Here is a 19,346-nt window from a genome sequence, read left to right as displayed (position 1 = left end):
AGGTTACTATCTACTTGGGTCCCCAGATCCCTTATCACATCTTCCATATTTAGGGGACTACCACCTATGTGGTAGTTTGTGGGTACTTTGTTTTTTCCAAAGGGGAAGACTACGCACTTTTTATCATTTAGCTTGAGGCCATGGTTTTGACAGCAGGTATCTGTCTCAATGAGACCCTTTTGGAGGATGTCTGAGCCGGAGAGTTAATTTTAGCCCCTAGTTTGCAGTCATCTGCAAACTTGGTCAGCCATAGTCCTCCTGTGCTTGCCTGTACCTCTGAGAAGTATATGCCGAACAGGAGGGGTCCTAGGACTGAGCCCTGGGGAACGCCACTTGTAACCAGTTTAGAGTCAGAGCTAGCTCCTGCAACTCTTACCATGTGGGTTCTGTCCATGAGCCAGTTAGCAACCCATCCCATGACATAGGGGTTTATGTTCAGGCTGGTGAGCTTGTCTATAATACCTGAGTGGGGAATGGTGTCAAAGGCCTTTGCGAGGTCTAGGTAGGGCCACCTTTCCCTCATCTATAGCCTTGGTAACTGTCTCAAAGAAGTCCACCAGGTTTAGGAGGCATAATCTGCCCTTGACAAAGCCAAACTGGGTAGGGTCCAGTGTTTGGAGGTTCCCACTGTCTCTGTTAATGAGATCCATGATGATGTGCTCCATAGCTTTGCAGACCAAGCTAGTCAGGCTTATAGGGCGATAGTTCCTGGGATCCGTTGTGGCTCCACCTTTGTGGAGTGGAATAACCGTTGCTGTGCACCACTTTGTGGGCACATAGCCTGTGGAGAGGCTGAGTTTAAACAGTGTGTTTAGGTGAGGGGTTAGTTCATCTTTGAGCTCATGTAAGACACAGACTGGGACACTGTCTGGTCCCATTGATGGTATGTTTTTGGCTTTGGAGAGGGCTGTTTTAACTTGAGTGTCTGTGATTTCAGGAGCACTACATTCTTCTGGTATAGTTATGGGCCCTTTTGGGGTTGAGAGGGAGGTGAAGTTTGAACTGAACCTGTCTGCCAGGATGTTGGCTATATCAGTCAGTTCAGTGTATTTTGTGCCATTCTGCACTAACTCTGAGCAGATCTCAGAATTACCACTTAGATTCTTGACATAGCTAAAGAATGCCTTGTGGTTATCTTTGGAGTCCATGGCAATTTTTCTTTCGAAGCTAGCCTTGGATGATTTTATGAGGGAATGTAGTTTCTTGCTGATACTGATCAGGGACATCTTCCCTTCTTGGGATTTTACTCTTTTCTGTACTAGTTTCCTCCTTCTATTGTATAGCTTGTTTATGGCAGGGTTCCACCAGACTGGTTTCCTTTTCTGGGAGGAGTGAGTCTTGGTTCTGTTTGGGATAGCATGATCCATGCATTCTTGAAGGTGCCCGTAGAGTGCATTAGTAAAGGACTTTGCAGCTTGGACAGTGTTATCCTTTAGCATGGGGGCTTTGAAACTTCCCACCTCGGTCTTAAGTAACATGAAATTTTGCTTTTGAAAAGTTTTTCAAGGTGGTTTCTTTGTCTGGGGGTGGTGGCGGAATGTGGATATCCAGAGTGATTAGTTTATGGTCAGCTCTAACCAACGAGGGGTTGATGTCCGGTGTGGAACACCGGTTACCCATGTTGGTGATGACCAGGTCCAATATGTTGTCACCTCTGGTGGGGGTGTTGACCAGTTGATCCAGGGCATTTGAGTTTATAAATTCTAGGAAATGTTGGGCAAGGGAGTTTGTACTTGAGTAGTTCTCCCAGTTAATGTTTGGATAATTGAAATCACCCAATATCAGGGTGTTTGGTAGGACCTTTATGTTTCCCAGTGTTTCCAGGAATGCGGAGTGGGGGTCCTGGGACATGGTGGGTGATCTGTAGCAAGCTATAATTTGAATAGCAGTTTTGCCCATTGTTTGTTGCACATGGATGATCTCTGAAGCATCGTGCTGTGCCACTAACCTGGAGGTGTGGGTATCCTTGATGAATATGGATACTCCCCCGCCTTTTGTATTTCGGTCTGGGTTTTGTGGCCGAAATGTATGGTATGAGTTATAGCCTGGTAGTGCTGGGGTGCTCTCTGGAGCCTTAAACCAGGTTTCTGTTACTGCACATATATCGATTTTCTCCATACTGAGGAGTGCCTTGAGTGCGTGCATTTTGAGGTTTTAACTTCTGGCATTGAGTAGCATTACCCTCAGTTTTTTGTTACTTGTGCTATTTACAGTGGTGGGTTTGTCTTTTGAGCCTTGCCTAAAAAAGGCACTATGGGTGTGGCAAGAGGCTTGGCCAGTATTCAAAAGCCTAAGGGTGACAGGTGCAAGCCATCTCTAGCGAAGCAGCGTGGCTTGTCGAGCATGTCATCCCAGGCTGACAGACACTGGATCCCCTTTGAATGACACCAGAAGCTTAGCCAATTGTTGAAACTGATAATCTTGTCTCTATACCGTGGTATCATTCTTGGTGAGGGCAGGATGCTACTCAGGGTCATGGTCATACCGGCCTGGGCTACGTGATCAGAGAGCTCCTCCATGTCTCTTTTCATGTAGTCCAGGGAGGTATGGCTCAGGTCATTCACACCAACATGGACAATGACAGAGTCATATCTGTACTTGTTCCGAAGTGACCTGAGTGCTTGTGTTATGTGGCAGATCCTGGCACCTGACAGGCAGCTAACAGTAACCTTCTCCTTGTTCAGCCTAGTGAGTGGGACGTCAGTGTGCCTGACTATAGAGTCACCTATTACTAGTGTATTTGGTATATTGTTTTGCTTTTAGGGCTGTGATCGCACGGCACACTGGTTTTGTGAAGTATGTGTTTCATGTTTGTGTTGGGGGGGTGGAGGTTGCTTGGATGTCTGCTTTGGAGGTCTCTGTTGCTTTTGCAGATTTGTATTTAGAGCCTCCAAGTATGTTTTTGTGTATTTATGTGTATTTATTCAGTCAGAGAAGTCAGTATGACCAAGGCCCTGTTGTCTGGGATACAGAAACACAATTATTTTTGGATATGCCATTTTTCCCTTCAGTAAAACATCTGGCATACCAAATGATTTACAAAATTCCCAGATATGTGATCTACTGGAAGTAAAGGTGTAATGTAGAAGTGCTGAAAGAGCACAACACACAGACAGCAAAGTCTAATATGATTCTGGCCATAATTTTGTTCAGTGTGTCAGAGTTCATGTTTCAACATGTGCCACCATAAATTCCACTCAACAAGACATGCATAACTGCCATGAGTCTAGTAAACTAGGTCCTCATAAGCTCATGGGGTAATGACAGTAGGCCCACTGCCATCATAATCCAGGGAAGGGGTATTTTTCTGCCATCAACAGTGTGTTTATCTTGCAAAACAACATTCTAAAACTGTGAAACAGTGCTCAGTGGTTGAGGAGTACCGCACTTGTTGCAAGGAATGCCCCTGTTCATGGAACTCCATCATTTATGGCATGTCCCCATTTCCCCTTGTATGCATCCCCATCTCCATCAACAGTTCACTCTCTCCTGCGGACCATTTTCCCCTATCCCTCTCTACAAGAGGTGGTAAGAAGGCTTAAGAGTGTTAGTCCTTCTGCACACCATCCCAGTCTGTCACTGTGTGAAATACTAAACAGCCCTAGAGTTATGGGCAGCTGTCCTGCCTCACCAGGTCAGTCATTCGTTAATCTAATATTTAGTCATTAGCTTTCTTTAGACAACGGGTTCCTATTAAGTCAGTGAACACTTGAAATTGTGAATGCTGCTTAATGGAACTAGTTTCAGTGAAATAGCAAAATTTCGAAAGCACGGAACATTTTTTTTCCTAGGGAAAAAATCTCTTGACTGTTTTCGGGACTTTGCCATTTCCTCCACTGTGGTGCAATCTTGGAGATGGTATATTTACACTTTATTTTGTGTTTTTTTTTTTGTTTGTTTTTTTTAATGGAGCAGCGATTTCTTTCCCTGGGGAAAAAATCGCTGATCTGTTTGTTCAGTATTTAGTTTTTTCATGGAATTTAGGTCGATTATATAGCATTCACAACGCTGAGCATTCGCTTATATAATATAGACCCTAGATAACAGAGTAAATGAGTTCACCACAAGTAACTAGGATTATTCTTTTAATTACCTCTTTCTACTATTTGGCCTTCACCATACAATTTTCCAAGGAGTTTTCAAAAGGTGCAATCAGCCACTTTTTGGTCATATCTCACTCATCTGTATCAGAATGGGGCTGATAGTATAACTCCCTGCCTTACGTCTTGTCTGCCCTGCTTGCACTAGTGCAGAATTGAATGCTAAACTTATACTTGGGCTTATAAATACCCTCTGACTTACAGCATCTTCTAAAGTAAAGCTTTACAACTGAATACTTTCCTTTGCTTATTTTGCTAAGCTCATTTGCTTGTTACATACCTAGTTTGTCATTTTCAGCAACATTTAATACCTCATGAGCAAGTGTTTCTACAGGTAGAATTCTATGGTAATATGCACGTCAGTCATTGTTTCTTGAATGCCTATCTTTATTCAACAAATCACTGAAGCCTCCACGATGAATTAGCAGCAAAAGATATTATTTTTAAAATGAAACAAGCGCTTTCACGCACCTAGCAAGTGCGCTTCATCAGGTTACATGGTTGAATGCCTATCTTGTAAGTGATGACGACAAGAGGTATAAAGAGACCATTAAACACACACACACACACACACACACACACACACACACACACACACACACACACACACACACACACACGCACACTCCTATTTTTTTCTTTCTTTCTTTTTTTTTTTGGTATCTTCCATATAAAATGTGTGGCTTTCTGGCAAATGATTGATGACTGATGTTGTTAAATAATGACCGACATTTGAGTCTGATGCTTCATATCTTCAAAAAATGCATGGTACTAAAAAACTTGCTATTGTAGTAACTTTCTCTGTTCATATTATTTAAAATCTACTCCTGATATTGACCCTTTGCCCCGTATTATTTTTGACTTTTGTCAGAAGTCTTGTGCTAAAAGATTGAGAAGTATGCCCAAATCCTCAATCTCTGCTGAGATGCTCTCAAGTTTACTAAGGCTGTCTCCCCATATTTTAGAATATAGCAGTCAGCACTCAACCAAAAGCAGAACTTGTTGAATTTTTACTGGAACAATAAATAAGCCAGCTGTGAATACAGTCTTTAGAAGGATTTGCGGATCCCAAGCTCTCCAACAGGTGCTTCATTTCACTTCAAGTCCTAGCAACAATGCAACTGCCTGGAATCATATATAAAATGGTGCAGATGCCTATTTGGAGGCTATTACCTACTTTTTGACTATTACCATCTACTACTTGTATACAATTTCATTTAAGCAACCAGCTAAGATGATTCCAAGCCACACCCACACAAAAGATCAATCTGATATGTTGGATACCAGGCATACTATAACTTATTTGATCCTGCCATAAATCCTCTCCAGGGATCTCTGGCAACTTCTGTTGTTCCACTAATTCATTAGTCTTAGACAATGAAATCCATAAAAATATATACCATATGCATAAGAATTATTCTTCCCCAGTGTATCATATCTTCCCCGTCTGCCATCAGTAGCTAATTTCAATTTGCAGTGTACTTATCACATTATTTATCGGATTTATTTTTTTGTCAGAAACTTTTAGTTGTGTGTAGTTCATTTTAGTAGAATCCAAGGGAGGGAAGTCCCAAGCAAAAACAAATGTAGAATCATTGTAACAGAAACATGTGACAATGACATGCAGATATAGTACAAGGAATATCCCAAAGAGATTCTGGGCATATGATTCGCTAATGAAGAAAATTTGTTCAGCCACTACTCAAGTGACTAGATATGTGACTGGCCTCATGACACTAATACAGAACACTAACATCAAACACCAAAATGAGACAATTCAGTCACCACTAGATTCATGCATAAAACAGACATTTCCCTAGAATGTGGACAAAGCATCCGAGGCTTATTTCAAATCCTTAAGGTCAGCATATTCCACGGTGGTTAGGGAATACAAAACCCTACGACACCTTCCTTTACTGTGGTTGCTCACAGCAGAGCATAGGCATATAATTTAAGTAGTTTCCCTGTAACTGCCAAATTCACCATCCATAAGAAATAGCCTTTTCAAATATAGGAAAAGCAAAGTGTGAGGACATAGAAAACTTCTCTCCACCAGCCATGCAAAACTATGTACTCCTCTATCAAAACACCATGGAGGGTTTCAGAGTAAAAATGAATATTTCAGACTAAGGCTGCAAAGTAAACTGAAGGTAGACATTTAGGTACAGCACTGTCTCAAGCAGACCCATCCAACTATTCAAGTGTCTGAAAAGTTCTTGTACACTTATTCTCTAGCACGCTCTTTAATAGACTGCCTAAGCACTTTCTGCTCTATCCAGAAGTGGTCATAGGAAGGTTCTCCCATGATAAGAATGCACAGAATACCATCAAATCAGACAGATGAATCAGTCAGCTTTTGAAGCAAAAGATACCCACTGAGCAGTCTTCTCAAACACCATTCAACACAATCCCAACAAAGCAGACATTACACTGCAATCCAACAAATAATTTTTGCCATGTTCTAAGAAAAAAAAACAGAAACAATTCCCCAGGTTATTCCTCTCTCCCTCTATGAAAAAAAAAACTGCTCTTGTGGGTGCACTCATACACATGCACACACACATGCACACACGTGCATGCGTCTCTCACACACACACACACACACACACACACACACACACACACACACACACACACACACACACACACACACGCACACTCAGCACATATGTTTTCTAGTCACTCCAGTCACTCCGGGATGATTGGCCTTCGTCTTTTCAACAGACCAATAGACTTTATAGGGCATAGTGTGCTTCTCTCACATTTTGGAGAATCCATCAAAGTATTTCTCTGCAAATTACTAAAACCATGCCTAATATGAAAGAGATAACCATAGATAACATGAGATGAGTAACAAAAAAAAATCAACAGCAATGGAAATTATTTTAGTTTAATAATGTAGATCCACATCGTGAAAGAAATGTACTATGGTCCATTCTGCAGGAAAATTTATTTTTTGAAGGAACTAGAAAACTAAAAAATCAAAACAAAAAGTACAAAAAATAGATGCAGCTTAAATTCTCTACATCTGTTTCAAAATATTGCAGTTGATGAGAGGAAGAAGTAGCCAACTAAATCAACATATTTTTTTCTGACAGACTGCAAGATTATATTTTTTACTGATATCTGTATATGTGAACTTGATTTCTCTCTAACAGTTGTTACATGACTTGCTTTTAAATATTCTTTTTTAACGTCTTTCTAATTGTTGCTTTAGTCTACTCAGTGGGTTATTTCTAGTCAATAAAAGTATGCATAAGAATGTTCAATAAAAGTATGCACAAGAATGTAAGCCTTGGGCAACTGTGCAGCCTAAAGCAATACAATTACCAATTTCTGTCAAAAGCATAATGAAGTGAAACTGCAACGCTTTTATAACTATGCATTCCTCCCAAGTTGTGATTCTGATTAAGAATCTAAATGCACTTTATTGCTGCATTTCTAGGGTGACAGTCGCTCCCTTCCATTTACACGGCTCTGCTCCGATCCTCATATTGTTTCCAGAAATACGTGTTTGTCAGTGTTAAAAGGTTAGGAGAAGGTCACAATGAAATGGGATAATACTACCCTTGTTATATCAATGGTAACACAAGATTAATCCTATTATTGTAAGAATGCAAACAGAAAGATGCCCAAGGGTATTCTTTTTCTGTGTGAAGGTTAAACTTTTAGTTGCCCAATGCTTAGGGTCAGTATTTAATAAATTAAAAAGAGTACCTGTATTTGAAAGGTAATCAGGCCTTGACCTTTTTTTATCCTCTTTTGAGCTATGTTAATACTTTATCTACACATTTTTGGACTAACTAAATGATCAAACATAATGCTATGAGGTTAAATGAGCAACTGCTTAAAATCCATGTTGAGGACCTACAAATACTAAACATGTTTGACAGAAATGTCAAAGAGATTATGGTAGTCAGTGGCTTTGAGAGTTTAAAGCACTTGACAAAGTACTGTTTATAAAGTGCAGCACTTATTTAGCAGTATAACGCAGGTCATTTGTATTACATTATAACCTGCACTTTTCTTCTAAGTCGGCAGGTCTTTAGGCAGTTGGATTTAAAATACTAACTGCTATAATATTAAGTTATAAATATTCATTTAGTACTAATAACTTAATGAATGGTGGAAGTTTATAAACCATATCATATACAGTATTTACTATGTCAGGTTGGCTAATGTCGGCTTGCAGGACAAATAGTAAACAGTGTATTAAATCCTTAGTCACCATCATTATGCTGTGGTAAATAACATGCAGCTTTATATTGATTTTTATAAATTACCCATCCTAAAACTTTCATATCTTGATACTATGATGCTGTTTTTTTTCACAAACTCTACATCTAGCAAATCATTTACTGTTAGTATTACCTTCAGTGTTCTGTCATGTTAAACAATGCACTTATATTATTCTAAATATATGTATTTGACCCGAATGAACATTCTTAGTTGTTGGCATAACAAAGTCCACTTTTCATTGTTGACTTTTGATTGGATTAGTGATTTGAAGTGGAAGTGTTCACATTTAGCAGGGATCAGGTAACAAAATGAGGCACCAATCTAAAAATATAGCAAACTGTTTCTCTGAAATTGCACAAGGAACACAAAACAAATCTTACATCTTCATAGTGTCTCTCTCTCTAGACACACACACACACACACACACACACACACACACACACACACACACATATATATATATATATATATATATATATATATATATATATATATGAATCTGCTTCAGTAGATCAAATTACTATTACAATGACAACCAATATCTCAAGACTACTTAACTGAAATAACAAAATACTGAACATTCATAAAATGTAGCCACAATAAACTGAAATTTAATTACTGAAACATGAGTAAACCGAATCCCAAAAGACCAAAATCTCAAGCAAACATATGACGTGACATACTGCCTCCAACACCTGTGATTATTGAAATGAAATGTCCACAACAAAAAGCATTAGAACGTTTCTTAAATCTGCTTGCCATATTCTCCAGTTACTGAAATTCAAATCAAACTCTGTTCACTTTTAAACAAACATTCCATAAGTGATAATACAATTTCCTCACATTTTTAGTAAAGTAGCTATTGCCTTCAGAAATTCAGCTGTAGATTAGCTTGCTTTGTTTTGCAACACAAATTCAAATTGGCTATGCCTCTGTAACAATTTATGTTTTTTTGATGAAGGTGGACATTCTGCAGACATACGGATTCGTAATTCATCAACTCTGTTCTTCTCTCTAGCTAACGTTAACATCATAACAGACAAATCTGTTGCATATTTTCCTAACAGACATCTTAGGTGCCTATGCCATGCTTCCACTGAAGTTTGTGTTTGAGGCAAGAACAAAGCATTTAATTCCCAAACATTCCAAAACCTCACAGGAAAAAAGTGGTTGAAACCTAGACACTGCATTATTTCTAGTAATAAATTTTCTTAGTTTTTTGAGTAAATACCAGTCAGAGAAGTATTTAATTAAATCTCTTCCTTCAGCAGGAAAATCAGCTTGAACAATGTTAAAAGCAGGCAAGATTTCCTCTTCTGGTAAAAATGCTAATGCAGCAAGTGTTTTAACGGACATTTGAAACCTTATAGATGTATTATATAGTCCAGCTAATCCTAGTGATTGTACTTTCCTCCATATGTTTTGTCCTAAGTGGAAAAAACAGCCTTTGGACACAGCTCCCTTAATATTCAACCTTACATTTTTTATCGCAGCAATTTCAAAATCGCACAGAACTAACTTTACATTAGTTTCAAACCCTTCCACAGTGAGGAAATCAAACACACAGTGCCACATCATCTTATAAGATTTTAAAGATTTCTTAGACATAAGTGATAACAATAGTGGCACAGATTTACTATATCCATTGTATTTTACCAAATTGTAGACGCTATATAGTTGTCTGCATATTGTGCCTTTATAAAAGTAAGTCCCATCCATTAGCCAAATTGAGGCTCTGCTCAAATCAAACAAGTTATTAACTGTTGTAAATACCACAGCTGTAGTATTACAAACTGGATCGATACATTTTTTCACTAAAATATACCATCCTTTAGTGGAAACAGTGACATCTAAATTTTCCAGTGTTACAGGCTCATCAAATACATTTGCTACATCCTTTCTTCTAACTCTCTTTATATGTTGCAGTAGTGATTTCCTTCTCAGCATAGCTGCCGCAAAATCTAAAGATGCAGATGCCATCACATCATCAACAATCAATCACAGAGTGTCCCTTGAGAGCTCAGACCTTCGTTTTAAGTCACTACATATACAATATTTCTGTATTCCTGACAGATCCCCTGTATGGTTGTGAGCTACTGATTTAGTTAATTCTTCTTCATTACTAACACAAATAGTGGCAGCTCTACCTTTGCTTTTACCTCTGGACTTGTACTTACAGGCCCAATACTTTCTGGACTTGTGCAACTTCTCCAAATGATAGAAGTAACTTTCCAGTATTAAAATATTCTTCTCCTTTTGAGATTTTGCTGTTTCATACACTGCTCCTATGGTTCTGGGAGCATCATATGTTACGTCAGCCATGTTGAACATTTTTTTTTCGCTCAGTAAGTAGTACATGCAATTAAAGGTACATACCTTTAAATACTAAAACACAAATTAGACAGCTGATAATGCTTTAGTCGAGCATATGACGTTCGATATTGTTCAGTTTCAGCAATTTGCATTTTCAGTTAAGCAGTCTAGAGATATCAGTCTTCGTTGTAATAGTAATTCGATCTACTGAAGTAGATCCATATATCTATATGCGTGTGTGTGTGTGTGTGTGTGTGTGTGTGTGTGTGTGTGTGTGTGTGTGTGTGTGTGTGTGTGTGTGTGTGATTGTGTGTGTATACATGTATGTATATATATATATATATATATATATATATATATATATATATATATATGGGTCTATATCATTTCTTTGAAGCGACTATTTGTCAAACTAAATCCATCAAAAGCTAATTCTGTTGAACATTCATTTAAGTGAATTTCTTTACAGGGAAAAAAACAGTCAGCCAACCTAGTGACCATCACAAAAAACACATTATTTAAAACCCACTCATGTGGGGGGGAATACATCCCCCCCAACTAAATATACCAACTCCAAGATCACACTAGAGGTGGGAAAGAGCAAATTCCCAATGATGGCCAACAAGTTTTTTCCCCTGGGAAGATATTTGCTTAAATGAACGTTCAACGGAATTAGCATTTGATGGATTAAGTTCGATGAATAGATGTCCGATGGGTAGTTGCATCAACAAAATTATATAGACCATATATATATATATATATATATATATATACACACACACACACACACACACACACACACACACACACACACACACACACACACACACACACACACACACACACACACACATATATATATATATATATATATATTCTGGGCTACTGCATTCAAATGTATTTTTAAATCTTCCAGTTAGGTTTCTACAACAACTTAGTCACAACTTTCCTCTAAAGGCCTGAGTCTGTGGACTTTAAACTGTGTCCCCTGTCACTTCAATAGCAGAAGCTCTGCCTCGTATTGGATCACTGAGAACTGTGCATATGCAAAACCTGTGAACAGTGGCCTACTCAGATCATTATACTGCAATGTAAGTAAGACTAACACGATGACACTAGCTGTATATTAACTTAAACTGTTCAGGTAATGCACTGCTCTTTGCAGAAAGTGTCTGTGACGTCACCCCAAAGGATTTGTACTTACACACTGCGTACTTAACTGGCTACTGATTATTCACTTGATCATTATATTACTCTCTGCAAACCAATTACTTTCTACCCCTAGTTCCTTGGTCTCTACTTTCTGTAACTTAAACAGAGCCTGTGTTACTTTGTGTTTCTATGCTAATGGCAGAATACCAGCTGTAAACTGATTGCTTTCTGCAGCAAAGGGCCTCTGAGGTTGGTTTACAAAGAAAACTGAGGTAAGTAGTAGGCAGGTTCACACTCTCATCCCTCATTTTAGTCCACATTATTTTATTAGAATGTATACTAAATCTCCCCCCTCAGTTAGGTCTCTACTCATTCGGGCACCATCTTCTTTTATAGAGCAGGTGTGCGTAATGTGTCATGTCATACAACATTTCAGTTTGTCTTATAAATATGTAAACAAAGGTGTTTGCAATGTGTCGTGTCATACAACATTTCAGTTTGTCTTATAAATATGTAAACAATGAAAAGACCTTGGTATTATGTTGCTTGTATTTTTTTATAGTTGTATATGCCTTATCCATATTGAATCTGTGTTGTTTAACAAGCGTACACTCAATATATCATGTAGTTTCATGTGCTGATGCTTTGATAGATACAACGTCCTTTTGACATTTTGATGATTTAGATTACTGATTACTAAATGATGGCTTTGTAACTTGCATAGTTTAATGTATCCAAGTATTTTGAATTTCTAATACCATGACTGGAATGGACCCCATTCCTGTGTTAGGGTATGATTCGAATTCATGAAATTAGTATTGTTTCAATCTTTGATTTTAGCCAAGACTGCTGTTCTCAGCACCCACAATGTGCCCAGAATTGCCTCTGTCTGTAGTTCATATATGGTTACACACATATTGGTAGCAAATGTATGTACAATTGTAAATTCTATTTTATTAGTCTTGTTAATCATTCTACTGTTGGAACTATTTGGGCATCTTTCTTCCAAATTGCTCTCATTTCTGTGTCTTATACTTACAAATCTTAATATTTTATGACTTTGTTTGTGATTCTTTCTCTCTGTCTGTCTCCATAAGACACTGTAATAGCTGCTTATAGCAATTTCAGTGAGCAATACTCTTTTTTTTTTTTGTCTTTTTTTCATGGACGACTATATTTGGTTTTCTCACATCTATTCTTTTTTGGTTGGTAATGGGTAATCTCGTGTGATATAAACTGCATCATTCTCTATAACACTTTGTGGTTCATGTTTCCAGTGCTTCTCAGTTAATTCTATATTGTAGTGTTTGCACAATTCCCAGTGTAGCAGATTTACAACAGTTTTGTCGACTCCAAAATCAAATAAACTCAGAGAAGAGGGAAAATGAAATATTCACTTTCTTGCTCTCCTAGAAGTTGGGCCACCATAACAGGTTTTAGTTATGCACATTATATTATTAGCACTGTATGCATATTAGACATATTGCAAGAAGCTATAGCAAATGTGCATTTAGTCTTTAGTCAAGAAGAAATAAAGGTTTTGAAGGTACTAAGAAAATTAGGAATGAGCATTTGTTATCTACTTGTCTCTGGGTATTATGAATTAATTTGGCTGGTGGAGAGGTTTTGTGAGGTTGAGAGCAATGGATGGATAATGATAAGGGATATTATAATGGGTCATAATAAGTTTTTATTTATTTTATTTTAACAATTGTTGACTGGGAAAGTCTGACTAAAAAAGAATCTAATTTGGGCGGAGGCCTGGGGAGAAATGCATGTCTTTGTAATGTGTGAGAAAACCTTTTTGTGGAAGCGTTATGTTTTTAAGAAAGAAGGATCACAAGATTAACTCTGTGTTATTAGGAATAATGAGTTTTTACACTGTTTCATTCACTGATTTTTTTGCTTATGGTGATCACCACAAAAGTAAATTTGCTGAAAAAATTCTGAAATGATTTGTAAGCTCATTTGAGAGGAGTAGGTATACATTGGGTATTGGAGAGCAGACTGATCAGATATGCATGCCAATTTTGACAGATGTTTGTTTACTAACTATAAGAGATAAGAAAACAGACATGGGAGACTTGTAAGGTTCCTAAAGACTGCAAAATATTCAATATGATGAAAGCAAGACCAAGGCTAGAAGCTATCAACCTGAATTTGACCTCAGTAATAGACCCACTGCTGAAGGAAAATAAGTGATAATATTATTTAGCAGATACTGTGGTACAAGTCCCAAGCCAGTATGAATTCAAAATAGATTGCTCATGCCACACAAACCTTACTGAGTTATTTGACTGCGTAGCATAGATATTAGAATGGGAAGGAGAAGTGGATATGGCCAACTCAGAATTTAATATGACATCTCACTCTACACCACTTAGTGGATTACTAGAATAAGAACACTTGAGGTTCGTCAGAGCATGGTGACATAGGTAAAATATTGACTAGGTAACAGTACACCTAGGATCATGTTAAGGACAGTGCACACAGATAAATACACACCGACAGGAGAAATGATACTGTGTTTAACACTTTGGCTGTTCCGTTTCAATATATTTATAAATCAGCATTGGAAAAAACTGAAAGGACATAGTTGCTTCTTTTACTGATTACACAAAGTTATAAAACAGCATTTACACACAGACTTGACAAGACTTTTGATATGGTCTAAAACGTAACACCTTTTATTCAAATGCAGCAAAATAATTAACTTGAGAAGCAAATCCACCAGAAAGCAATACAAAGACGGAAGAAAATACATAGAAAAAATAAGTGAGCAAACTGACCTGGTGACACTCACACCAGATAGCATAAAGCTAAGCAAGTAATGAGAGGGCAGCATTATCACAGGGCACAAAGAAAAGCTACTAGAATACTGGGATATCTATAAACAAGTATCATGAGTAGATAACAGGATGTTATCTCTTCATATAATCAATTGGTGATAACCATCTGAAATGTTTGCAGTTCTCAGATCTCACAGTTCTAGCAACATATATAATTATAGCGGAAAAGGTCAGAGACAGCAAAATGCTGCAAACTGTACAGCAGGTGGCATATAAAGTAAGGCTAGCCAAGTATATAGTGCAGTATTCTGAAATAAAGAAGGTGGTTATGGGACACTACTGATATCCTGAATACTTAAAGGGTAAACGTATGGGAAGACGGTTCTGCTGTCATTGTACAAAAATCATTGTACAAGAAAAAGAGAGCAGAAACTGGTGGTACAACGTGCATGCATGCCTCTGGAAAGACACACAGACATTTTTAAGTGGAGAATGACTGGGATAGATTATCTAAAATAGTCCCAGAGCAAGCAAAAACCATAAGGGACATACATCGGGCAATCCCAGTGACAGACAAAACAAAACGTGTTTAGCATGCTGTATCACTTTACTTAACTTTTTGGCCATGTGGAATGTTGAACTGGATAGTTTTCTGTTGCATATTTCCAGGATGCAGGGCTTGTGTCTGAAGTCCGAAAAATGGCTGGGTAAAGTCAGTATGTTTGACCAGTATAGTAGTGATGGGGCTAAAGTTCTTGTCTCAAATCTATGGAATGTAGAGTTCAAGTCCAACATCTAAAATTGTCTGAATAAAGATTAGACGTCTGTACTAGTTTAGATAGTATATACACTGTTTACAAAGAGGTCCTTGTCTGTTATAGAAATTTCCACAAAAAACAGACTGGTAATGCCACAGGATAAAACAAACTATTGAAAAGAAACACGACCGACATGTAGTACTAGGAACGATATTTGAGATGTAAGATAAACTTTATTTTATTCACCAGTTGTCACTTCCATTCCCATTCCTTAGGGAATTTCCCAGAATTAACAAGCTTTTCAAAAACACATCATTAAATATAATTACAATTAACAATCACATGTTCTGCTTCAACAAATTAAAATGCAAACATTTAAGTTAAAAACTAATCAAACATTAAAATATTTCAGCATTAAAATAGGACATATAAATATATTTTAGATATGAAAAATGCAACAAATTACCTGTTTAGACATATAAAGTTATATGATGGGCATTAGCTTAAATTTGTAGTTTTGGAACAGGTAACAGTGAATGTAAGAGGCCATATAGTGGAAGAACAGTTAAATAAACACAAACTGGAGTGGTAACTGAAATTCATTGCTACTTGCCATCTGGGGTTGAATGACTCTGTGTCAATTAATCCTATTTTAAGGCTGAAATATTTTAATGCTTGATTAGCTTTTAACTTATTTTTGTTTGCATGTTAATTTGTTGAAGCAGAGCATGTGACTGTTAATTGTAATGATATTTAATGATGTGGTTTTCAAAAGCTTGTTAATGCTGGGAAGTTCCCTAAGGAATGGGAACAAAAGCGCTTAACTGGTAAATAAAGTAAAGTTTATTGTATATCTTGAGTGTCGTTCCTAGTACTACACGTTATGTTTCTTTTGAAATGTTATAGAAATTTGTTTCTTTGTTATGGTTTGAACATTTGCTTCCAGCATAGAATGTTCCAGAGTATGTTTCAGTGTTTACCCAAAGAACAGTACTGATGCCCAGTTGAGGGCAAAAATAGTAATCTATTTAATAACTTCTATTTTCACTAAAGTAGTATTGATTTCTAAACAAAATGTAATGGTGGCACAGCTATATCCTGTAACAGTATGGGATATACTGTGCACGTATAGTCATACAAATTAGTTACTCAGCAGTACAGGCCACCATGTAGATTACACAGACCAAACCCTCTTCATATACTAGAAGACATGTACAGAAATTGGTTACCCTAATATTTTTCATAGGTGCTTACTAGGCTATTAATCCACGATAGTCTTCAGAAGCCTAGCCATGCATTTCCAAGAAGTCTTGTTTTGTTTTAACCCTTGAATATGAATAACCCAAAGGCCTTGCATTTTTGGTACAAGTAACACAGTGCCAGCATATTTTTATATGCTACCCCTATGCATAAGAGAAAAGGGTGCTAAACCATGTATAAACTTCCGGTTATCCATCTATTCTTCTAGATTATGCTTTAATAGAGTAAGAGATTTACTCTACTTTATGTGGACAGGAAGACTATTCCAAAGAAGTGGCTTTCTCTGCAATACGTACCGGTCTCACTAACATTCTATTTATGTTGCAGAAGACATTAAAGTCTCTTGAGTGGGTATTTATGCCACTATTGGGCTTGTGGATGTGCAGTAGATAATTTGAGGATCTGTAATCAATGCAGAGGTCACCACTCAGTAGCCTGTAAAATAACGAGAAAACTGGCTTGGCTTTGAGACTGTCAGTGTAGCTTTTGTGGCATAGGCCCTTGATTTTCTTGGCAAGAAACCATTGTGGTCATCCAAGTTGTGTCAAGTGTTTGGACAAGTATATACGGAAGGAGGCATTATAATGAAAGATTGGGGTAATAAGTGCCGAAAACAATGAAATGATCACATCCCTTGACCTGAATGCCATACCCTTACTAATAAGCTATGCAATGAAAAAGGTCTTTCTTACAATAGTGGATACATTGCAATCAAATATCAGCTCTTTGCCTACAAAAGTTCCCAGGTCCCTAAATGGATCAATTTCAGGGGTTTCTTGTCAATGTGATAGTTACACTGGACATCATAATTGTAAAGGATACTATAATACATTTTTTATTTAGTTTCAGGTCATGGTTTTGACACCAGGGTTTTATTTATTTATGTTTGGGGCAGGGGGAGGCACTCTTGGAGAATCTGGTTGTGCTCTGGAGAGTTTATGATGGCACTATCTTTACAGCCATCTGCAAACACGGTCAGCAGTAAACAATTAACATTAGCTTTGACCACCCAAAAGTGAATGCGAACGAAAAGCAGACCAAGGACTGAATTCTGTGGTAAACCACTAGTGACACGTCTTTTGTAGGAGGTAGAGCCACCTACCCTAATTTCTTGGGTTCTATTAGTGAAACAGTTTGCTATCCAATTAGTGGCACTGGGATTTATATTTAGCTGGGTGAGTTTATCAACTATACCTGAAAGTAGAATGGTGATGAATGCCTTTGTGAGGTCAAGATATGCAGTGATTACTGATTTTCCCTCATCCATTATTTCAGTAACCTTCTTGAAGAAGTCAATCAGGTTGAGCAGACAGGATACACCCTTGAGAAGACCGAGCTGGCTTGAATCAAGAGTTTGTAGGTTGCCTATATCCTTATTTATTAATTCTGCAGTGATCCTTTCCATAGCCTTACAGATGAGGCTGGTTAGAATTATGGGCCTATAATTACATGAGTCCTTTGATGCCCCACCTTTGTGCAAGAGCATGACTATTGCTGTCCTCCATTTGTCTGGTACAAACCTCATTTGGAGATCAATATATTGGCACAGTTGCTCAACAGATAGTGTTGTCACCTCACAGCAAGATGTTCCCCCAGTTGGATTCTTGGCTGGGGTACCTTCTGTGGAGAGTCTGCATGTCCTCCCTGTATACTTGTGGGTTTCCTCTGGGTGGCCCAGTCTCCTCCCACATTCCTAAGACATACAGTAGATGGAATGGACATTCTAAATTGGCCATAGATGTTAGTGTGTGAGTGTGGAACATCTACCCTGGCAGGGCTAGCCAACTGGTGGTATAAACCTTGGCTCTAGATGATTGTCACTGTTGAAGTGACACCCTCACCCCATGTGCAAAAAATGGGTTTAGCTGGATGGATTGAATAGTTTCTGTTTCAGTCTGGCCAGTAGACATCCTGGTATGTTATCTGAAGCAGTGCTCTTTGTCTGGATAGTGCTTTGAGGACTTGTTCCTGGGAGATTTGTAGAGGGTGTGGTTGCCGATATGTGTTCTGGGAATGTGTTTGGGAAAAGTCGATGAAGTTAGAGCAAAGTTTTTATCTGGTAGTAGACTGGCTATGTTCTCTGGGTCTGAGTATGTGATATTATTTACTATTATCGCTGTGCAGTGATAAGCATTGTTTCTGAGGTTTCTAACATAGTTTAAGAAGGCTTTGTTTGCCTGGGTAGCTATTTTTACCTCATCTCTAGCTTTGGTTGATTAACTCCTTCATAAATTTAGCAAGAGCATTTTTGACATCAAGAGTTGAGTTTATTTTTATATGCAGTTAGTTTTTTTTCTTTTATTGTAGAACCTGTTTATATTTGGGATCTACAACAGGGCTTTATTTTTAAATGTTGGCATTGTATTTACCTCAGAGGGGGACAGATGCATCAAGGCAGCTATTTACATGGGCATACAATTTGATGATATAGCATTCTGCATATGCAGATGGGTCATCAAGTTGGAAGGGGTTGTTGAATTACCCTGGTTGTCATTCAGTTTTAGAAGACAAAATTAGCAAAATCTCTAAATACTGAATTATTAGAGAAAGCATCCAGCTTTTGTCTTACGGTAAATGTGACTGATTTATGGTCTTATTTGATCAGGGAGGAAGTCACAACTGTGAGGGAACAAAGCAGTCCCATATTGGTGAGAACCAAATTGAGAATTTGTTCATCCATGGTTGGGATATGAACTAACTAGTCCAGTGAGTTTGTAATTATGAAGTCCGGAAAT

The sequence above is a fragment of the Protopterus annectens genome, chromosome 2.part0 (genome assembly GCF_019279795.1).
Source record: "Protopterus annectens isolate FY-2018-M chromosome 2.part0, PAN1.0, whole genome shotgun sequence".
NCBI lineage: Eukaryota > Metazoa > Chordata > Ceratodontiformes > Protopteridae > Protopterus > Protopterus annectens.
Note: the sequence above shows the minus strand (reverse complement) of the source record.